We start from the raw sequence: 25,294 nt of genomic DNA on the forward strand, positions 1-25,294 counted from the left end.
AGATTACTCCTAGTTACCTCCTTTGAAGACCAACGCGATTAAGTTAAATAATTACAGATGACTATGTCGTCCTCTTTCACTTTATTTAAGTGTGAAGGCATAGTCCTTCAATAATGAATCGATTCTTTATCTGAACTAAACCATGGAATCCCTTTAAATTCATTTTATGGACCGAGTGTTATTGATAATTCGTAATTCTTTTACAATTGTCACGGCTCTTATTCGTGAATTTCTTTTCGAAATACATAGATTATTTGAGCAAAACCGTGGCTTTTGACTTCATTTTAAGGAGCGACAATTTTTTATAATTCGTAATTTTTTTTAAATTTCTCACGGCTCTTATTCGTGGATTTCTTTTCTACATGGTTGTTCATTATAGCATTATGGCCCACATTTCATCTTGTGCGGTTTGTCAACATTTTATATTCCAACTGGACCCCTTTATGCTCAACTCTTTCCTAGGATAATTAGTATGACCCACTCCGTTTGTCCTCATCTTTCTTCTGCTCGTGACTTCGAGATTATGGTAATGCCTATGTTCGTTTTGCCCCTACACAGTTGTTCAAAGTGAGCTATTTACAATTGAATTGAATAAACATGCAAATTAAATAAGCCAGTGGTAAAATCTCTTTGCCCGATCCTACGCTCAGCTGGCGAAGTTTCAGTCAGACGGTTTTTTTCCAATAGCCTCGTCACTGCTTCTTTTCTCCGATTTTTCTCTTAAACAGCTTACCGGATAGATATCTACGATATAATCTACGTGTTCGCTTGTACTTGAACAAGCGTTTTGCTCGTCTACTCATGTTTATTGTTGTCTTTCGCGAACAATCGACTGCCATAATCTTCGCGCCGGCATTCAAATACATTTATACATATCGCGACACTTTGGAAGACGTTAGCAGTCTGTTGTTGGACAACGAATTTGTTGCTCCAAATCGCTTTTATTTTGTGCTTTGCTGTAATTGTTTGTATAAGGTGCACTTCGGGTGTTCAAAGTCGATTGCCAGAGTCCGCAATGCCAGTATCACCTGGCGGGGATCACAGCACAATCGATAAAAGGGCTAAAGGAAAGCAAGAATAAAAACAAACTTGCTTGAGAAAAAAAATGAAATCTAGTTAGCACAATATTAACTTGTAAATTTGATGCGCATGGTAATATCTATGATTATGAAGAAGAGACGCGTGTAAGAGAAGTCTGATCTTCACAGAATATTCTACACATTTACACGTACATGTATGTAAATGGCTTTGTATTGCTGATCAACATCATCTGTTCGCAAATTATAGATGCAGAGGCGGGAAGAGAGAAAGTGAGAGGGAAACCTGGCGCTGCGGTTACCGCGTCCACTAACAGCTGACAGCAGATCACTGATCCTCCGCTTCAAAAGTGTTGCAATTTTTGCGGTTTTCTTACGTTCATGGACCTGGAGCATGGCTTAGTTGAGGCTGTTACAATTTCATAAATTTGTATGTGTCTTGTTTAATAGTTCTGTTGTTGTTTACAATAGCAATTCGATCGATATTTATCCGCTGAATGTTTTGCATTGCATGATCGCCCATTTTTTCGTCAGTTTGCGTGTTTGTTTAACTTGATTGTTTCGCGTGATGCAAGTGCAGTGTCGGTGGTAGGAGGGCCAAGGAGCAAGCTCATCGAGTTACCAAGAATACTTGGAAGGGCTCTTGTAATTGGTTTTAGCGATAAAATCGACGCGGTGGATGACCAACAATGGACGAATTAACTGTTGTGTGAATCTGTGTGTATTCTGGTTACCCTTGATTTTATTCGTGGACATTACCCGCTATCGTTTTTAAATGGTTGCAATAATAATAATTTTATTTTTGTAAAGGCGTAAATCAGATTAAAACTCCTAGTTGCTTAATTTACGAGGTTATTATTTTTAAATTCATGTTTTAGTACTGATTGAGCCTGAAATAAAACAAATGATCACACATAATAAGGATCTAGAACATAAAACACAATAGTAACAGAATTAAGGTAAATCCTAATTAAACAAAGTAAAAATAAAATATCCTGAAACAATATCGAAACTGCTTCGTTAAAAAATTTAATAGTTGAAAGACATCTTGTCTCTGAACCGATTATAAAGCTGAAATATACTTAGTTAGTTGAGATATGTATATATATAATCGGCCGTAACAAAAGTTTGGATTATATGAGAAATATGCGTGTTTGACAATGTAATCCTTGAGATATAGGAGGAGGTGGCGAAGAGACTTAATCTGAGCGGTTTTAGTACCAGTAATCATATCAGCAGTAGTAATAGTAACAAACATATATGTATATGTACATATATATAGTACACATATATTTGAAATAATTTAAAGATTTAAGAAATGCTGCCTATTACTGTAACCATTGCCTCTCAAATATATTAACCTGAGGAAATTGTCTGAGTTTTCAACAGATCAGTAGCCATATCGTAGTAGAATGCCGTAGGCCCAGTACCGAATATTGCAAAATCCAAAGCCAAAACGCAGAAAAGTAAAGCTTACCAAACTCTGAATTATAAAACTGGGTAGTATTCCAGCACTAGTAGTTGTTCACGATCAATCAACACTTCACGGCTGTTCAGCAACAGTTGCGATGAATAAACGCATATGACATAATCGGTGACAATAATCACAACAACAAAAAAGCCAAACATATGCAGCGACGGCGCGTCCACGCATCGTTCCGCCACACCACACAACACCGCGTCTGTCAAATCGCATTTACACAAAGTCGCAACGCCGTAAGACAAAGCAAAAGATATAAAACCAGCAAATTAACACAGAAAGAAATCCTAGAGTATATGACACATGAAAACAAAGACCGAAACGACATGTGACAACGCTGAAAGAACGCGAAGTGGCACGCTGCAGTGGATCCGTACCCACTCGAGTCAACAATACGAGTATGAACTCGTACGTACCAAAGTACAAAATTTAGACTGAGGTGATTTAGACACTCAGTATAGGTGAAGTCTTGGCTGCATGCTTCTTAACAACCGCTAAGTAGCCCACCTGTTGGAAGTTCAATAACCGATTAGCTTGAGTTATCGCAGTAAATACCTTTACCAACAATATTGCGCTGACAAACCACATTGTTGCTATCTACCGACACATTTTTCGTTTGTCCACTGTCACATCAGTGCCGGGAATCAAATGCGACTTCACACGCCGAAGCCGCCACTACGCCCGACGCGCTTACCTTAGCTAATAATTTTGCTGCCGCATGTATACTTGTACGTCACTGCCGTCGCCTTAGTTTCTGCTAATATGTCATTTCGTTATTGATATTAAACCTGAGCGCTCGGTTATATATCATGCGGCAATGAAATAAAAACAAGAAAAGTACACGCTGAAGGAAGGGTGCGAAGCTTTTTTCACCGCCTTTCACACCTGTGGCAGTGGCTAGACGGTCAGCCGACTAGCCGCGCAAACGGTGAGCATAATAAATTGGCCTATCAATATCTTTCCCACATGTAAGTGTAGGACTGCCGTGTGGCGGCAGCGGCAGCGGCGAAGTGTTGCACGGAACCGGCTGCTGCGTGCATCTGCTGATCGCATGTACATATGTCCTCTGCTCATACTAATGTGTATATGCATACATATTCACGCCACCAAATGCGGCCTGCTGCGTTCGCACACCTGGGCGTATGGGAGATGTTAATATACACACACGCACGCAGATGCGCTTTCGTCATCAACTTGGTTGGCTATTGGCGTGTTGCGAGCACTTTCTGTGTAACACACCTGCACATTTATTGGTATGTGCCAACCAACGATAGCATTTGTTGTTTTCCCTCAATGTTTCGCCACATAAATCACTCATCGGTCATTATGCGAAAGTTATGCCATTCTGACAAAATTATTAGTTACATAATTTACGCGAAAGCCATGACGAGCAGTACAGTTGTTTACCCTTCCCTTGCCCGCTCTATCTTAATCTATCCGCTTGTCTATCTGTTAAGCAATTAGTGGGACCTTGAACTTTGTCTGTCTCTCACTAATGGCCAGAGTAAAGCTATTTTACAAGCACTCACACGCACACATATATATGTATGTACTTTATACAAATACACGCGAAAACGTGGGCGCTTCCCGTTAATAGCAAGGCATTTTAAGATAAATTTCAAATGACACTGCGTATTACAAAACTTGGCAGCTAGTCATTTGTCACTCCACACACACACATTTTGTCAAATGCCTAACAAACTATGAGAAAAGTGAAAGATAAAGGGCCAAATGTTCACGTTTCTTGTAGTTAGTGGAAGTCAAAAACCTGCACCTAAGTTTTTTGGTTTGTAATTTGACCTTGAGAGCAGAACATAAATAGTAATGTGTTGTTTGTATTTAAGGATATTGACATTAGTTGTGGTATTCTAATTATACTATTCTTTACTCTAGATTAACAAATGTTCTGATCTATGAGCCGCTGCTATTGTAACTTTAGTTCGATGTATTCAAAGCAATTTAAAAGCAGAAAAATTGAGTTTGTTTAATTTATTCACAACTTGCTTTTAAAGTTGCTGAGTAAATTATCACACTTTTCAAATTACTATATACTTAATAAAATACTTATAAAAACAAGGATTCACGAAACATATCTTTATTTATACTAAGACTACAAATAAAGACTATACATATACATATGTAAGTACATCTATGTCATTGAAGTATTGTATTAAAATTTTTGGTCTGCATTCTTGTCTATCTTGTCCTAGATCTAAGTATTCGTCCCTAGTTTTATTTATAGGACTAGGAATGTTTTCTATAAACAATGAAAACAGTAAAAACCATTTTATAAAAGATCTTAAAGCACATTTTTGATAAATCCTGTCCCAAAACCTTGTTTTGCGATGTCCCTTAAACGAAAGGAAATAGTTTTGTAATTAATTTGTCGAAATATAAGCGAAGATTTTTCGCAGGCTTAGTAAGAGTAAGTAAGCTAGATACTTTTCTGGTAGTTTCACTGGTTGATTTTTCAGCGCCAGCCAAGTTCGTACCAGCAGCAAATCAACTTAGCTCTGCTCGGCGGAACGTCAGATGTGGTTGACTTTGCGTATATTGTTACTAGTGGATCGGCAGAAGTGAATTTATATTTTTTAATTAATTTAGAAAACATTTAGCGATTATTATCGGGTAAATTTAGAAATGTATTTTTTAAATACTTAATTGAGGTTGATAGTATGGTATCGCCATCTTTCTGTATCGCAGATGAGTCAAACATACATACGAGGTGTGTTCAAAACGTATCGCGACAGTTTGCGACAGTTTTCTTCGATTGCAGGGGCGGGGCGCATCATGAGTTCTTGCCACAGGAAAGAACGGTCAATAAGGAATATTACCTGCAAGTTATGCGCAATTTGCGCGAAGCAATCCGCCAGAAACGCCCGGATTTGTGGAAGAACAAAAATTGGCTTTTGCGCCCCGATTACGCCCCTGCTCACACATCGTTGCTTATGCGCGACTTTTTGGCCAAAAACAACACACTAATGATGTCGCAGCCACCGTATTCCCCAGATCTGTTCCCTGTGACTTTTTCTTGTTCCCTAAACTTCTCTTGACGAGATAAAGATAAAGACGGCATCGAAGGAGGAGCTGAAGAAGATAAAAAAAATGATTTTTTGAAGTGCTTCGAAGATTGGAAAAACCGTTGGCACAAGTGTATAACATCTCATGGGGATTACTTTGAAGGGGACAAAATAGATATTCATGAATAAATAAATATTTTTTGAAAAAACACAAAATTCGCGATACTTTTTGAACACACCTCGTACAGCTGGGTTTCTTCACATCTGGTAAGTTAATCATCGATAGGTCAAACCACACTTAGCGCATAAACATTGCTTCTGAATACGTCTTAAAAATCTCATCCAACCGGTTGCGTATTAACACCATGTTTGTAATCTTAATTAAAAAACAACTTAAAGAAAAAAATTAATAAATCACTTCGACGCGACGACATTTTACCAAGCGCATTTATAGCGATGGAGGCGGCATCGGACAGGTTTACCGCACTGGTTGCAAGTGACTGACATAACGTCTGAGTGCGGAGGCAGCTTGACTAAACGCAGGATTGTCTTAAACAAAAGCAGAAATGCATAAACAACTCGTGATCGATTTGTATTCTGGTTAAGAATCGTGTTTTATTTGAGTTCAATTTAAGTGTGGGCGTAGATGAGACACTCTTTAGTGAGAAAACGCAGATGAGTGGGAAAACTTGGTTCATCGCATGTCCGACACCCGTGTGTTTTGCATGATCAGTCTCAGTGTAAGTGTGTAAGCGAAAGCCTAATTACTCGTTTGCATGGAGGCACCTCCAAACACAAAAGGTTCAAGCAACGAACGCCACATTATGCCACAGCGAAAAGTGGTTGCTTACTATATGTGCCGCAGTCTCAACTGATTCACTGTTATTGCTATATTTTTAAAACTGCGGAAGTGCATTTAAACAGTTATTGTAAATAAAGCGCAGCGAAGTAACAACAACAAACAATGGTGCGGAAACCATATTCACAAGCGATGAAATACCGTAATAAAAACAACAATAGCAAGAGAAATACACAGCCTATGGATAAGCGAAAGTGCCTTAAATAATCAGCGAAGCGTTAAGAATAATAGATTTGCAAATTGCCGCAAGTAAGCGAGGCGTACGTAAACATATCTAAACACACAACCTGTCCGTCAGCCGGCGTTGCAAGCACTTTTACTTCGTTTGTACTATAAAAGTGGCAAGTGAAAAAATCCCTGCAGCAAATTTATATGCTTCACAACGCCAGCAATAGTAGTCCAGCAGCGGCGCAGTGTTGCAACACCTAGCAGCATTAACAATTGACCGCTAAAGTGTAAGCAAACACAAAACCAGAAGAAAAGAAAGAAAAATCGAAACGAAACTGGTGTAGTTGATGCAAAAATCGATGTTGAAGCTGATGTGCACTGTCACGTCAAAAAACAAAAACATCAACAAACTATTTTTAGTAGTCATAAAAGCCTAGTTACACATTGGTTTGGGTCATCTTGCTGGTAGCGCTTGACCAACTTTTACGATTCTTTTTCTTGTCTTTGTTGCTTCCAGCCCTGTTGGGGATAAAAATCTATTTTGCGAATTTTGAGATTATAACTCGGTTCATTGTCTCATGACATAAAACCTATGTATTATATGTATGTATTTAGGATCATACGTTTAACAACAAGTTCTATGCAAAGAGTAAGCAACACGAACCTGTTAATAATTAGGTTTTCATTATATGGATGACAAGATCGGACCAAGGCGGCAGATGTGCATCATAGCTGAGAGAAACCACCAATGAAATTTGTGAAGTTTACGGAGACGATGCTGTCTCAGTTCGTGTAGCACAACAAAGGTTCGCTCGCATCCATTCTGGAAATTTCGATGTGAAAGATGCAACTCGTTCTGGTCGACCTATCGTTAAAAAATCGAAAAAATTCTTTTCTGAAGCGAATGGTAACAGGAGGCGAAAAGTGGATCAAATACGACAAAAATGTGCGAAAAAGATCATGGACCAAACATGGTGAACCTCAACGAATGGTTATTTATAGATTGGAAAGGAATCATCCACTATGAGCTGTTCCAGCCTGGTCGAATGATTGATTGCACATTTTACTCTCAACAACTGATGAGATTGAAGCAAGCAATCGAATAAAACGATCTGAACTTATCAACAGAAAGGGCTTCGTCTTCTATCAGAACAATGCTTTACCACACACATCTCTGATGATTCGGAAAGAACAGAGAGAGCTTGGCTGTGAAGTTTTGATGTATCCACCATATAGACCTGACGTGGCACCATCGGACTACTATTTGTTTCGGTCAATGAAGAACTCCCTTAATGGAGTAAAATTGACTTCAAGAGAAAAATTACTTGTCGCAGTTTTTCGCCGAGAAACAAGAAAAGTTTTACACTGATGAAATAATGTCTAAAGGAAAAATGACAAAAAGTGGTCAACCAAAATGGTACATATTTGATTCATTAAAGTTCATTATAAATATAAAAAAACAAGTAAGGAAGGGCTAAGTTCGGGTGTCACCGAACATTTTATACTCTCGCATGATAAAGTGATAATCGAGATTTCATTATCCGTCATTTATGCACATATTTTTCAAATATCGTATTTGTGTAAAGTTTTATTCCGCTATTATCATTGGTTCCTAATGTATATATTATACAGAGAAGGCATCAGATGGAATTCAAAATAGCGTTATATTGGAAGAAGGCGTGGTTGTGAACCGATTTCACCCATATTTCGTACACGTCATCAGGGTGTTAAGAAAATATTACGTACCGAATTTCATTGAAATCGGTAGAGTAGTTCCTGAGATATGGTTTTTGGTCCATAAGTGGGCGACGCCACGCCCATTTTCAATTTTTAAAACAAAGCCTGGATGCAGCTTCATCCTGCAATTTCTTCCGTAAAATTTAGTGTTTCTGACGTTTTATGTTAGTCGGTTAACGCATTTTTAGTGATTTTCAACATAACCTTTGTATGGGAGGTGGGCGAGGTTATTATCCGATTTCTTCCATTTTTGAACTGTATATGGAAATGCTTGAAGAAAACGACTCTGTAGAGTTTGGTTGACATAGCTATAGTAGTTTCCGAGATATGTACAAAAAACTTAGTAGGGGGCGGGGCCACGCTCATTTTTCCAAAAAAATTGCGTCCAAATATGCCCCTCCCTAATGCGATCCTTTGTGCCAAATTTCACTTTAATATCTTTATTTATGGCTTAGTTATGACACTTTATAGGTTTTCGGTTTCCGCCATTTTGTGGGCGTGGCAGTGGGCCGATTTTGCCCATCTTCGAACTTATGGAGCCAAGGAATACGTGTACCAAGTTTCATCATGATATCTCAATTTTTACTCAAGTTACAGCTTGCACGGACAGACAGACAGACATCCGGATTTCGACTCTACTCGTCACCCTGATCACTTTGGTATATATAACCCTATATCTGACTCTTTTAGTTTTAGGACTTACAAACAACCGTTATGTGAACAAAACTATAATACTCTTCTTAGCAACATTGTTGCGAGAGTATAAAAATAAATTGAAGTTTGATTAGAAATACTATATGACCTGTTCAAGTTGCAAGACGTCGTTTTCATTAACTGTTGAAATAATTCAGATAACGTGGGTTGCATTCCCCACCAGCCTCCAGCTTAGTCTTTGTTTAGAATGTAGGGTTTTCGATTCCGATAAGCTCAATTATTTCCAAGTCGTTGAAGAGATGGTGGAAAATATTTTACTTATTAGATAAATCGTAAACCGTGCAACTGATTCAAATGTGATTATTGTAGTCCATATTATATATTATATTCGGTTCTAAAATTATAAAATAAAAAATTTTTGTTCCAGGCACTTCGTGCTCGAATATGATTCACAGTTGTCACGCCAGTGGTAATTATTATCGTTCAGTAGACGTTCGTCTTTCTACGGTGTATGAAACTCTTCCACCAGCTGTGCAATCGCTCTCATGACAATCCGATAAATACGGACAAGTATCGAGTTTAGTTCGTTGAGTGTGAGGTACCCAATAGGTTGGTCGTGAGTGCAAACCCCTGCTATAGTGTGTCTTAAATAATATTTTTTCTTTTCAAAACTTAAATATATGTATTTAGATATGATAAGATTTCAGAGAATGATAAAACTTCCCAATGAATATTAACATAAGTTCGACTTGGCTTCCAATTGCACAACCTTTTAGTCAGAAGTTTGGCCAAACATTTACCAGAAAATCGCTTCATGTACAACCTACGTTTTTGTTTCGTTTTATTTTTATTTTCTTAAGTCTCTTTATTTTGGTTGCAACATGTTCCGTACAGCTGTGCAGCTGTTGTATTTCCAAACAAGCGAATGCCAAAGCATTGCCGTTGTTTATGATGTTGTTTAGTTGCATGCTAGTTAATTTGAGTGTTGAAGTTTCTTATTTGCTTTTTGCTAAAGCGGTGTACTCATTGCTGCAGTTGCATTACATCATCACCTCGTCACATATTTATTTATGAAAAAAACATTTGTTTTTTTCTTCGACTTTTAAACTTATTTTGCTTCATTGTGTTCTATGCATCTATATACATACTTACTATACATTTGTACATATATACAAGCCAAATGCGTGTTTGAGGTCGTACCCCCCTGTTACGTATTATTAAATCAATATGAAAAATAGTCCCGGCAGCTTAAATGAGAACTTTTTTTTAATATATATAGTATTTATTTGCAATCTATCAATTGGCAATCAGCAAATTTTTTAAATACATTAATAGTGACAGGTTGGATTGTTCTCCATTGAGACTAATCAATATATTTTTAAATTATTTTATTTGCTTAAACTTCTTAAAACTACTTAAAATCTATATGGAAGATCCAAAAAGTGAGTTCGTTTTAAGCGTCTAACATCCATACTGTTGTCTAGTAAATTTATTGCCAGTAAGTTTTCGACAAGATTTGCTGATTTCGTCTTTAACAAAAGGTATATTTAAGTCTTTGTAGATTTTGAAGTTGCTTACATACCAAGGAGCACTTACAATGCTTCTTAAAGTTTTCGATTGATATCTTTGGAGGATTTCAATGTCGGATATACTCGCCGTACCCCATAACTACATTGCATACGTCCATACTGGCTTAAGGATTGACTTGTAAAGTCGTACTTTATTTTCAAGGCTAAGTTGTGATCGCTGACCTAACAGCCAGTACATTTTTTAGTTTTAAATTTGAGCTGCTTCGTTTTTTTCTTTTATGTGTATCTTCCAAGTGAGACGTCTGTCTAAATAAAGACGAAGGTATTTCACAGTTTCAGGTATTATGGAACCATTTAATGTTACGGGGGGACATTTCTCAGTCCTTAACGTAAACGTTATTTAAACGGATTTCTGTGTATTTACTTCTATCTTCCAATTCTTTAGCCATTTTTCAACAATATTAAGTTGTTCTTGTGAGTGAAGTAAGGCATCACTAGGATTAAAACTGGTAGTTGTAAATGCCGTATCATCAGCATAAGTTGCTAACTCTAAGCCATTAGCGATCGGTAGGTCAGCTGTAAATATTGTATATAATACGGGGCCCAAGACGCTCCCTTGGGGAACTCCAGCGTCAATCGAATAAAGCTCAGAAAATGCATCATTTTCCTGGACATAGAACGTACGATTGCTTAAAAATGATTTTTTAAGTAGGAACATATGTATGTATATGTATGTACATATCTGAAAATCAGAAATACTAATCTCGAAGATGTTGCAAAGAGTGTTATAATACATACTTATGTATGTATAATACATACAAGTGCCATGGCGATATCCAAAAATTGGCTCCAGGAAAATAAAACAAAAACAAGAAATCCTTGTAAAAAATAAATAAAAATTGCTGGGACAATTTTTACCTATCATGAAACGGAAGGATAGATGAGTTCCTAATACTAAGGATAGATGAGTCCCTTCACTTAAATATTCTGCGGAGCGTTCCAAGTAAACAAGACTTAAAAAAACAAAACACAGAACAAATGGTTTTTTCGGCAAAATCAATTTATTTTATTCCAAATAGTCTCCTTCTGCTTCAATACAGCTTTTTGCACGGTCCAAACGCATGTCGAACGAGTGTTTTAGTTCGTTGGCCGGTATGGCCACCAGTATGCCGGTGCAAGCCTCTTGAATGGCCTCTATGTCTGCATAACGCTTTCCTTTCATGGAACAAACCGTGCACACACCTTTCGTAAGCCCAAATGTTCGGTCAAAATGCGATAAATCGATGTTTTGGAGATGTTCAATTCCATTCCCATGAATTTCAATGATGATTTCGGCTGATTTTTGATGAATTCTCACACGGTTTCGATGGAATTTCCGGTGATCACGAATTTTGATTGGCCCACATGTTGATCGTCATTTGTGTCCTCACGACCACTTTGAAACCGATGAAACCACTCGTGCACTCTTTTACGGGATAGGCAATATCGCCATAAACTTGTTTCATCAATTGAAACGTTTCCGTAAAAGTTTTATCAATTTTAAAACAAAATTTAATGTTGGCTCTTTGTTCGAAGCTCATTTTCGCACCGATAACACAAACATACTGACACTTAAAACGCAATACCTTCACTTCCAATCAATGAAATGTCATGAAACAATCGATATAGATAGCAGATTCTAATGCATCAATCAACATATAGATGGCGCGACCAGAGGGCGCTAAATTCAAAAAGTCCTGTTTACTTTGGAACACTCCTTGCATCTGAAGAATAATACCTCAATACACACAATCAATTGTCAATTTTGGGTTTAGTTAATTTTATTATGCAATAACTGTATAATCAACATTAATTAATTAAAAGAAATTAGAGCCATATGTACATATGCATTTTGTATTTTAATATTTACTAATATATGTAATATAAAATATTACTTATCTGTTAACATGTACGTAACCAAATCGTTTATGGATGTTCGAAAATCCTGATATCAATTATATGAGGGGTAAGTCAAGTTTTCGCTCAAATTTCTCTATTTTAGGCACAAAGATGCACTGTTATGAGCACAACACGCTCTCTTATTTTCTGTAGGATAACTCACATATTGGCCATACAAAGTCACCCGGAAGTTCGAAAATATTCGTATTAAGTATATGGGGGCTAAGAGAAGTATTGGTTTCAACCAATTTTTGACATACAGACTTACCATTATAAAAGAAGGGTTATCCCTTAATTTCAGTTATGTACAATATATTACACATTGACCGATCATATATCAACTATAAGTACCGAGGTCTAAATATTCGGTACCTGGAGCCTTCAACAATTTTTATTGGATTTAAACAATTTTTGATCATGAGGTGGCACACACTAAACACATTATTCGTGAAAAGTTTCATCCCGTTAATTGCTTCTTGAGTTGTGGACTGGAAACTGAACGATTCAAGTGGAATTTAAAATTGTGCTATATGGGAAGTAGGCGTGGTTGTTATCCGATTTCGTCCATTTTCACAACGTGACATAATAATGTAAAAATAATGCCACGTACTAAATTTTGTCGAAATTGGTTTGGTCGGGCCTCGAGATATGGGATTTCACCAAAAAGTGGGCAGTGATACGTCCATCGTCCAATTTTCAAACCAGCTCCCATAAAGCTCTCTTATACGAGTACCATCTCGGTGGTAAAATTTCATGTCTTATTGATTTATCGCGCTTTTAGTAGTTTTTGAACAGTACCGTTATATGGGGAGTGAGCGGAGTTATCCACCGATTTCATTTTCACACTGTCGGAAGAAGTTCTTATAAGATATGTACTCCGCAAATGTGGTTGTTGTAGCTTAAGTGCTTTAGAAGATATGTACATTAAACTTGTTAGAGGGCGGGGCCGCGCCCACTTTTTATACAAAACACCGACAGATACTTCTTGCTACTAAGATCCTCTGTGCCCAATTACAGCCTTATATCTTAATTTAGTCCTTAGTTATTTTATATCTTTTCGGTTAATCGTGATTTTTGGGCGTGCCAGTGTCTACAAACTCGACACACAGCTACAGCTTGCACGGACGCATACAACTAAATACATAGATCTCGCTTAGTTTTAGGTGATACATACAACCGTTAGGTGAACACAACTATAGTATAATACTCTGTGGCAACTGGTTGCATGAGTATAAAAATGCTCTATATTTCTTATTGCTCTTCCCTCTACGTCTGACTCATTTAATCGCTACCGATAAATATGTCTATGTGACCTAGTGATTTTCGTATTTCCTTAATAAGTTTACATTTCTACTATTTGATTTAATTAAAACCACAATGTTTCTTTTATTCGAGTTACCTTTCTCTTGGAACGGTATTTTGTTTGTTTATTTACATTACAATCTTTCATTTGTTGTTGCTTGATAATTATCGATTCGTGTTTGTTAATTTCTTTTTTTATATATATCTTGTCTCCCCTACTTTTGTGGTTTCATTGTAGGGGAAAAATAGAAAAATTGGTTTATTTGTTGTTAGGCTCCGTGAAAGGTACAATAACCCACTGTCTTAATTTCTTTGTTTGCTCTTTTGATGTGGTTTTTTCTCTGATATGCTCGAGTTTATCTGACAAAGGCACGTCATAACTTCTGGTTGAGTTCTGATAAGCTTCTTGCATGCAAGTCATTCATAAAGTATTTGTTTTCTTATCGTTTCCTCTCTAAGATTAATATCGAGTAGCGGTACATTAATGAAATTTGGTTCACTTCAGTTGAATTATGGAGAGATACATACATATGTTTCATTTCATTTTATTTTCTTTCAGTGATTTTAAAAGATGATTTTTCCTGAAATGGAGCCCGATAAATTGAATTTTTGTAACGGAAAAAATGTGTGTCCTAAATACCGTTATTTTTAGTTTCTTTAATTTATGTAGTTGGAAACTCGTGTGCATGCGAGTATAGATAATCAACTTTTGTTGGTTAGTTGTTGTTAATGCACTTTACGCAAGAGGAGCATTTGATACCATCCACTCGTCGGGAATAAATTATTTGTCATTGCTGACCGCATATTTACAACGAACCTTTCAATCTGAAGATAAGGCTGCTTTTGTGTGCGGTCAGACAGCTAATGGGCAATGTAAAATGTGCCGTTATCAATTATAAGTAATAACTACTAGGAAAACCACACATAAAGAGAGAAAAGTTATCGAGCCTCGAATAGTTACTGGTAAAGTTGTACTTTAATTAATGTGCATTATGTATAAGTTAGACATACATAAGTATGTACGTATGTTCATTAATGCACATGCATGAATATTAAGTGTTTATGGTACATACATAAATTAATCAGGCGATGTAGAATATTTTTACATCTGTACAAAAAATATCGCTTGAAAGACATGTATGTGACGCACATCACTCACATTGGCAGCCAGCTGGTTTACGAAGTCAGCAAACAGCCCAGCAGACACAGCGACAGGGATACAGGAATGCCAAACTCATTCCAGTGTAGCCAAATCAGATACCACCCTTATATTTAGGGATTTAAACTAAACCACCATCATCTTTTAGTAGTACTTCCTTACACTAAGTTCGGGTTTAACCGCATGTTTTATAATCTTACAACAATCGAGTTATATGGGGTCTAGGGCAAGTTTTCGCCCGATTTCATTCATTTTAAATACAAAAGTATCTGAATGCAACAAACTCGCTCTCTCAGTTTTATTAAGATAACTCACAAATTTCCCAATATATGCGGTATAAGGTCATCGCGAAGTTCGAAAATCTTTATATAGAGGCTACTTCCCGTATTAACCGTATTCAAGCCATTTTTAACGCGCAGGCATACTGTTATCAGGAAAAAATCCTCTCTGAATTTTAATTATATACATACATACATACATATATCACAAAGTTATCGATATTTTTGGTAAAAAGTCAACTATAGCAACTGATGACCAAATATTCGGTACCTAATGAGTTTTGGTTCAATTTGGACAATTTTTGGTCATAAGGTGACATAATTCAAAGGCACTATTAGTGCAAACCTTTATCCCGCTATATTTATTTGTTCGTATACTGGTGAAAGAATCACATAAAAATTTGAAGTTGTGTTATGTGAGAAGTAGGCGTTGTTGTGTCACACTGTAACATAAGAACGTCACTAGAATGTTATGTTCCCAATTTGATTGAAATCGGTCCAACAAGCATCCAGAGGTACCTTGCCCATCGCCCAACCCACGACCCCAGCTACTTTAAAGCTCTTTCATATCCTTTCAAGGGCAAAATTTAATGTCTCTGGCGTATTTACTATATTTATTGATTCATCGTGCTTTTAGTAGTTTTTAACAGTACTGTTACGTTGGGAGTGGGTGGGGTTATCATCCGATTTCATTCATTTTCACACTGTCCGTATAAGCTGTAATAATACTTGCTCTAGGTGAATTTCGTTGTAATAGCTTTAGTGGTTTACGAGATATTATCATTAAACCTATTAACAGAGGACCGATTACGCAATACCAACCGTCTTACGATGCCAAGAAATATGTGTACCAGGTTTCTTTACGATATCCCAAGTTTTCGCTCTCAACTTCAAGTGTCAGGAGAGTTAGGCATATTTTTATCGCTGGGCAGCGATATGGCAACCACAAAAGCAGTCACTCAAAAGCTGATTGCAGAAATGTAAACAAACTAATTAAAAGTGACACAGTCAGTTGACAATTGCCGTTAAGTGTATGAGTGCGCTACAAAATGAAAGGGAGAGTAAATAAAAAAAGGAATTGAAAAGAAAAGCATGAACTTTGAGTGCAGAGGGTAAAGAAATGAAAAAAAGTGTATGCAGAGTTCTAGAGTGGACGAAACTATATGTGAGGTGGTTGGGGAGTGGAACCTGCATGAGAAGTTACTGGAAGCTCATTCTTTCCACAAAGAACATTGCAGCGACTTGAATTTACTTCTTTATCTCGAAACTTCTGTGAACTCTCCGCGTTCACTACTCATATTCTTTTTTTGTTTTGCCTGGAGATTCAAGTGAAACGCGTTTCACGCTGAAGATTGTAAAACTCTATTTTTTTAACGCAATTGAGTTATAAAGCCTGCATAAGCAAATACAATTGCATCAATCATTATGCGATACAGAGCGCTTACAAGAATAAAAGCAACAAGAAAAAACGTTAACTTCGGCTGCACCAAAGCTGATATACCCTTCACAGCTGAATTTCTTTTAGTAACTATGTGTGCAGTTTATGTGGAAGCTATATGCTATAGTAATCCGATCTGAACAATTTTTCGGAGATTATATTATTACCTTAAGCAGTAATCCAAGTCAAATTTCGTGAAGATACCACGCCAAATGCGAAAGTTTTCCATACAAGCACTTGCTTCCGATCGTTCGGTTTGTATGGCAGCTATATGCTATAGTGCGCCGATCTGAACAATTTCTTCGGAGATTATATTGTTGCTTTAGAAAATAATCTGTACCAAATTTGGTGAATATATCTTGTCAAATGCAAAAGTTTATATACAAGAATTTTATTCCGATCATTCAGTTTGATATTGGCTGTTCCGACAAATGAGCAACTTCGTGAAGAGAAAATGACGTTTGCAAAATATCAAAACGATATCTTAAAAACTGAGGTCCTAGTTTGTATATATACAGACAGACGGACGGACGGACAGACAGACAGACGGACATGGCTAAATCGACTCAGCTCAACATACTGATCATTTATATATATACTTTATAGTATCTTTTTTTCACCTGATAGTTCGCAAGTCATAAAACTAAAAAGAGTTCTGTTTGTCATTTTGAATATACTGAATAGAGATCATCATAGATATTAATCGATTGTCGTTTTTTATATTTTGCAACTCAAACACGAAAAGGTTAAAAAAAAATTAATTTTACATAAATTTCATAAATATTATGAATCGAAGTCAACATATATTTTTATTTTTATTGGTAATTGGGTTTTTTTTTTGTTTTTTTTTGACTATGTTATAGAAACTTTTATATTTGTTATCAACCAATTTATTTTCATTCAAGTGTAAAAAGATGTCTGAATAATGAAATGTAATAAATTTTGTGACTGTCTCAAGTCAAGTGATCGTCTCAAGTCACAAACATTTTCTCTAACTTAAAATCTCAAAATTAGAAACTTGTGACTGTATCACAGCATAGAATCGCACGGTCTATACTGACTTGATGATGCGAGGGAATATTATGGCAGCAACTTAGGGGCTTTAAGAAAAATTTATTTTAAATTGAACTTTATAATTAGTTTAAGTAGCTAGAACCTTTCATTGATTTTCAAATAGATTATTTGAAGCAAATATGTAGCAAAACAAGAACAACGTTTACTTCGGTTGTACCGAAGCTTCACAAAAGGAAGTAGTTTGCACCGTTGCCTTAGAAAATAATTTTTGCCTTCTCATACAATAACTTAAATTAGATGTATAGTAGCTATAAATTGGTCCAATAACGGCGGGTTCGACAAATGAGCAGCTTCTTAGAGAGAAAAGAAAGTGGGCCTCTGCCCAGCCAGACTGAAGACGGACTGACACGGAGTGCTACTAACACCAGCAGCTCAGATAAACTATGTTGTTGACTTTGCTAAGATATAACCTAGATTTCCTTTTTGTGTTTCATGTCTAAAATTTCCGGATAGCAGCAACAAGTTTATCTCAACTTATAACAAAAATTTGTTCAGCAACAAACAATAAAATTTAATTATGGTAAATTAATTATTTTGTTAAACATAAGCATGTTTTTCTTTTCTAAAATGCTCATATTTAGTCAACTTTATTATTTATTGCATTTACTGCCCATAAATCTTCATGTATTTGCACATAGTCAATTAAGGGCGAAACCAATTGGGAGATTGTTGTGTCGGGTCCTCGTTAGTCGCACAAATCATTGAACGAATATACAACAAAATACGGGAATATCTGCAGCGTCTTCAAAAGTTTACATGTTGTTGTATTAATACTATCACATACAACGTTAAATACAATTCCAATAAAGAAGTGGAAATAAATTATCGCTTACTTAAGACCGTCAAAACTTTCTATATTCGCCCGCCGATCGGCAATCGTTAAGGGTTCCTTGCAGTTGGCACCAAATTTCTCCAAATATGCGGAAGTTACGCGCTTTCAACGCGTATAAATAAAGTTAATGACTCAATTTGTAATGAAAAACTGTAGACCATCCTTGCCCGAGGCAGCACCGAAGGGGACTCGTAGTTCACAATCATCATCATTTGGACCAGACGTTATTGTTTTCAGTTGGGTATACGCTTATATGGAAATATCTTGGTGTGGACACATACAATATATAAACTTTTGTCTCTTTCAAACATTTCGGCTCGGCTTCGTTTATATTTACCGCCTTAATTAGGCAGCAACCGCATAAGCACAATGCAAGTTTTTGTTTCAACAAAGTGCATGCTTTGGCTTCTGCTGTTTGCTTGACATCTTCCTACTGCAGAAATAACACAATTTAATGCATTTAAACCTCACTTAGCTTTCAAATAGCGTATGAGCGGATGAAATTTTTCATGCAATTACAGAATTTCCGCATTTCCTTCATTCCTTCGGCGGATGATGCAAAGCCCAGTCGTCTGCAGACTGCTTGAAACATCAGAAGACAAATGTACTTATAGCACTTATCAGCTTTTGTTACATATATTTTTGTTAGCGTGACAAATATAATATGAATATAAATTCCGATACACAAGTTTCCCAATGGGCCTCACTCACAACTTTCTTACCAAAGTCTAGTTTGGTTGAATTTAATTTTTTTTTGAATTGGAAACCCTTCTTCTAAAGCTTTGATTCAAGCACAACACAAAGGAGAATTTATTATTCAAACAGATTTGGACATTATAAAAATATTCCTTTAATTTATAGACCTCCTTACGAAGCTTTTATCAATGCAGAGCTTTCGGACAAGTGAAAATGTAAAAAATTAATGTTTTTAAGCAAATATAATTTTAGTTAAAAAGCTTTCATTTCTATGTAATTACCTTCCACCTGAACCGTCAATTCATAGAGAGCTTTCACACGTTTAAATATTAACGATATCAAAAAATTTTTTGTCGAGACATAAAATTACCTTGCGATTTTTTCTGAAATCTGTATTTAATCACACATCCTTTTAAAAACCATTAAATACATGCTTATATGAAATATGTACGTGACTTACTTTAAATAGAAATTAAATCTCTTTTTTACTTCTTTCAGGTAAGCTCACTTTCATGAAGTCATCCATGCGCTAGAAAATCTAATACTCATCTTTTTCGGATCAAGTTGACTGCAAATTGTAAGTTAAGTATAAAAGAAAATGAAATTTAATCAAAGTAAAAGAGTGCGTTTTCACAAAATTAACTTTTATGAATAAAATTTTAAAGACATTTCCTATAGGTTACTAAATTGCGCGCAATTAAAAACTGACTTCATAGAAATATTGAATTACCCACTCCACAGTATTTGTAGGAATTTCGTTATGCAAAAAAAGAGAAAATATCTTAGCGTTAAATAGCTTAATACCCACCACTGCCAATTCCGTCAGCGGGATTCACTGACGAGTATTCGAGAAATCACTTAAGCGCCCACGCGCGCTATTTGCAACGCTCATATTTCAACCGGCCGCAACAAAGCAGAGACACCAAAAACCCATTAAAAACAACAGCAAAGCATGTACCATAAAGAAAACACAACATATTCAAGTAAGATGACTCACCAAATGGCACCTTACAAGGGGCAACAGAAAATGTGGACGCACGCAAATTATTTGCAATTGTAGCAAGCGAGGCGACAATCAAACATTGAGCACTCGTGCGCACTTGGCTTATTGCCGACCCAATGAAAGAAGCAGCGTTTAAAACCGGCCGCGCGTTTGATCATATGACAACAGCAGCGGCGCCTTTGTTGCGCCTATGAGTTCTTGATTACAACGATTGCGTGCCTCATGGCGCGTTTTCAAAGTTGCTGCTGTTGCTGCCACCGCCACAAACTCAAACAAATACTCATAATGGCATTTCGTTTATGCAGCGTTATTGCATTTTAATTTTTAATTCGCTTGCATGCGCTCAGCGCACCGATTTTATTGGCAACATTCAATTGGTGCCGCTGCAGCAATTGCAATTTCGACAGCGGTAATCAGCGCCAACAGCGCGCTGTTGCGTGCCGCCAGCCAGTTTGTTTGCTATTCGGCGCTGGCAATTGGCGGCTGATGACACTCGCCTGAGACTGCACGCGCTCGCGTAAATGTAGGCGCGCGGCAGGTATCGTTTACGCAAACGACTTAAGTTAGTTTTAATCACAAACGAGCTCGTATACTCGCTGCAAACTCATTTCACTTGCGTGTAAATTCGATGAAATCGATTTCGCGCGATTGGGTGATGATTTCTGAAATTGCATTTGAAAATTCAAAAGCAGGAATGTAAGAAAAATAATAATCATACATAACAGCTTAACGAGAGCAGCATGTAGCACTCAATGCGGCGCGCGCTGTGACTAAAATCAGCAAATTCGCAAGATATATTGGCTGCAAACATGCGCTCTCGCCTTCATCAGCGTTGAAATATGGTGCACGTCGTGGTTCTATACCCGTCTAAAGTAATATTTGTTTATCCCCAGCCTCTCGCTAAGACTTTTCTTGCTGCACAAGCGCTTTAGTATTTTGCTTTTATTGCACATGTCAAATATCTGTGATTCGAAACACCTAGTGGCCACTTGAGTCGGTCGCTCGATTTACTGTCGTAGCGCTGATGATTGGATTCTATCAGCGTTATACTTTATTGTTTAAGTTTAGGAATTTTCAGGAATTCAACTGCATTATAAACGATTGAAAGCGAATGTGTCATGTAACATATTATCAATGCTACATTACTCCGGAAAAATTTTAACAAATCCGTTTAACTGAAACGACAACTCTACCAATTTTCCACCAAAATGGATAAAATAAATTGAATCTCATAAAAAAAATACATTCAGGTATCTATTTTACTGAGAGATAAATGTGCCCATATTTGTTAGCAAGTAAAATTATGTAAACGTACTGAACTTACAGGCAAGAGAAAATTCCAAAACTAAGTTCTCACATCGATTAAGTAACTTTGAGTGGGCAACTATTTTTTCCACCAATAAGTTTTATTTTGTCTTAGAGACTTCGTGTGAAATTTAGCCCTACAAATGTCAAAGCAACCAAGTCCAATGAACTGAGTGCAACCAGCTGCTGTGGCTATGGAGTCAAAAGCTCGAAAGCCCAAATGCTTACAATTCGTAATGTAGACACAAACATAATAATTCTTATGCAAACAAAGTTTTTAGTTGAAAAGTTGCAGTCAGTGGAAGCTCGTTAAAGAATGGTAGCTGATTATTTACTTTATCGAAAAGTAACCATTACAAATGCGATTGCCTTTATTTGAACAGAAAGAACAAGCAAACCAAAAGCAAATTAGAAAAGAATGAAATGCAACAAATAACAACAACAGTAACATACTTGTCTTATTGGTATTTGTGTGAATGGATAGAATAACAAATAAAAAGGGAAATATAAATTTTGAAAATTTGTTTACTTTTGCACCTCATTAACGGTGCAGCCCATTGACGGCGTGAAACCGCATAGAGAAGCGCAACAGCGATGCGCCAGCCACATAAAACGCAATGACCTGATTGTGGCAGAGACGCGTCGCCACCCAATCGCCACAGCAATTATCACGTGCTGTCAAATAAAGGCGTGTGTGTATATGTATGTGCTTGAGTGTTTGAAAAGCGCATCTGGAACACATCGTTGCACACCTTGCGGCTTTCAATTGCCCGACTTATTAGAAATGAAAATTGTTGGAGATTACTCATACTGCTGTTGGTCGGTCGCAGCGTAGCGTTTACAAAGTGGTCACCTGCTGAGGGAGTATGGATCGGGAAACCTGCCTCTGCAACCGACGACGCATCACGCTGTACGATGCCGGCATTCAGTGTTAATGGAAAAGCTGTTGGCCCTGGGCGCAGAGTTTGTTGCACTCACACGCCGCACACTGCACTTAACCCCCCTCCACCGAGAATGCCCATGCAGCAGCATTTACTAATTACAAATGATTTTTCAATGTTTAATTGCAATTAGTGGGTCTGTTGCAGCTGCATATGTGTGCATGAGTGCGTGTGCCACAGTGCGCTCTTCGAAACAAGCAAATCATCACCGGCATTAATTATTGTTGTTTTATTTTGTACTTTTTTCCCTTTTGTTCGATTTATTCAATGTAAACTCTTAATCTGGTGTAAAGTGCACTCAGACTGATAGCGATATCCAAGGACTCCTTTGATCTGCTCATTTAGGTGCTGTTTTCATGGACAACAACTTTCCTGTCCAATTTTAGTTATTTACTTTTTGATTTTTTTATACATATTTGTAAGCATTTAAGAAACTAAAAGATCTCATCTGAAACGCTACCTCAGGGCGCACGTGGGGTCGAAAATCCGTATTGTTTCAAATACGAAATTTCTCTTTGCAAAATCCTTTTTTATAAGCAGTTTTTCTTTCAAAACTATTTTTTTTATTAACATGAGGAACTCATTTTACTATTTTTTTTTGTTTTTCAAAATACAAAAGCTTCCAGAAGTCAAGTCGAAGTTATGTAATTTATACACGTATTTTTATGTTTGGTTCTCGCCTGATTGACTTCTTTGTGTTTTTGTGTTTATAAAATTTCTTCGATTGACTTACTCATGCCAATCAATTAGATATAAGCAATTCGAACATAGCTTCATATCTTTGCATACCATCATTTCATTTCGTATAAAATTTATTGGCGTCCAGTTATGAATTTTAATTGTGACCGAGATGCGCGCACGTACATATATGAGAATGCTTTATTACTCTTTAATTTGATAAATTTAGCGTTTTACACCTTTTTCTATAATTTATTGAATTTTAAGTATAAAGAAAATATATAAAAATTTCGAAAAAACTATTTGTATGCAAATCACTACTGAAATCAATATACGAACACTATGTAAAACATACAAACGCATAATGTAAAAAATAAATTAGGAAAATGTAGGTTCTCTAAAACTGCTAAATATTTGCTTTTTATTTTGGTAACTTATTTGTTTCCTAAAGTTGATTAACATTTATGCGATTTATATCAGCAACTAACGACGAGACTGTGCAGGCCAATCCAGGACATTAAGCCAATTTTTCTGAAACCACTGGAGATACAGCTTTTGTTGTCTTTGAGTCATTTTAATATTAAAAGATCTAATGTTGTGACATTTCTCCGCGAGCATACCGTAATATAACTTCCAAATCCATAATTTAAAAATGTACAGAATTAACCTCTTCTTCTTCTTAATTGGCGTAGACACCGCTTACGCGATTATAGCCGAGTTAACAACAGCGCGCCAGTCGTTTCTTCTTTTCGCTGCGTGGCGTCAATTGGATATTCCAAGCGAAGCCAGGTCCTTCTCCACTTGGTCCTTCCAACGGAGTGGAGGTCTTCCTCTTCCTTTCCAGAATTAACCATGGTTTCCTTAATACGGTACATCGGTCCGACTCCATAAAATGAACATGCTTAAATCATTGTATTGTGCATCATGTGTATTGTGTCGTCTAAAGTACTGGTGAGATCATTTATCAGCATAGAGCAATATTTGGAATTCATCTAGCCATATAATATTTCTCCATTTCGCGAGAACCAATCGAAATCTCAATTTGCGAACAGCAGCTTTTGACCTACATTTATTTTTGATAATAGTAGTTGGCGCTTAGGCATTTTATCACATTTATTTATCGTCTCCGGTAGACGTGAATAGGTTTTTATGTTTAAGCATTTCGAATCATAATGTGAATCCAATTATATGTTCAACCTTTACTCGTTTCCTCTTTTAATATAATTAATTTTTTTTTTAAATTTAAGTTAGCGTTATTAAGCCAAGTAATGAAATACATCAAGAAATCAGTACTTATTATTTTGAAAAATATTTACCCAAATAAATAATTAATAAATGCGTTTTGCCTGCCCCATTGTGGCAGTACTATTATTTTGACTACCTCGTTGAGCTCCCAATTAGGACAACAAATTAAATTGCTATACCAACAGTTAAGCTTTACATTTATTTATTATCGTATTTTTTATTTCAATCTATCCACATGCAATTAATTAAAAATTGTATAAAATGGTAATTTCATTAGTATTGTAGCATGGAAGAGAAATGTATACAAAGATTCAGCTATTATATATTCAATTATGCCACAAAGACTAATTAATACCAAATAGTTTCCTAAAGACCTCTGTTGGAGACTAATTCATTTGTACCATTAAGAAAATAATCCGGATGCATTTCCTTTAAAAACTACTCCCACTATTTTTTCAGGGGTGTTGGCTCACAAATAAATAGATAATTTTCCTAAGAGGTACTGACTTGTACATAAAATTGTACGAATAAGTAGTTTCTTTCCTAATTCGGCATTGCTGCATTGTTGTTGCAGAGTATCTTTTACCCGCTAGCAATTAGTTTACAATCCTAATACTGCCTCAACGGCTAAGCATTAAAGTCAAGAAATTAATTTCATTTTGGCAGCCAATTCATTCCAGAACGAGCATGGGTGCATAGGAACTGCATGTGTAAATAAAGCAGTCACCCAAAGTGGCAGCAATAACAAAAATATGGAACACCTAAAGCGATACATCGAACGAGACAATATTCAAATTTCGTGCCAATTCCGCCATTGGCAATTTATCATGCTGTCATCTCATATCGAGCGGTGTGCGCTGAGCGCCAGTATGATCGCTAGATCGCAGCGCACACGACAGCACCATTGGAGGCGCCAGACTG

General features: G+C 36.6%; 1 protein-coding gene across 5 annotated transcripts in view; it reads left to right on the forward strand.

Annotated features, from left to right (window-relative positions):
• Positions 1-25,294, forward strand: part of LOC120782686 (rho GTPase-activating protein 7) — a 246,354-nt gene that overhangs the window by 116,715 nt on the left and 104,345 nt on the right. The window contains exon 1 of one of the 5 annotated variants that reach the window (XM_040115089.1): positions 19,749-19,778. The exons of the other annotated variants lie outside the window; for them this stretch is intronic. The gene's annotated coding sequence lies outside the window, so the exon portion shown is untranslated. Of the gene's footprint in view, positions 1-19,748; positions 19,779-25,294 lie in introns of those variants that run through there. 5 annotated transcript variants of the gene reach the window in all.

Source organism: Bactrocera tryoni, chromosome 1 (assembly GCF_016617805.1).
Source record: "Bactrocera tryoni isolate S06 chromosome 1, CSIRO_BtryS06_freeze2, whole genome shotgun sequence".
In the NCBI taxonomy this organism is placed as follows: domain Eukaryota; kingdom Metazoa; phylum Arthropoda; class Insecta; order Diptera; family Tephritidae; genus Bactrocera; species Bactrocera tryoni.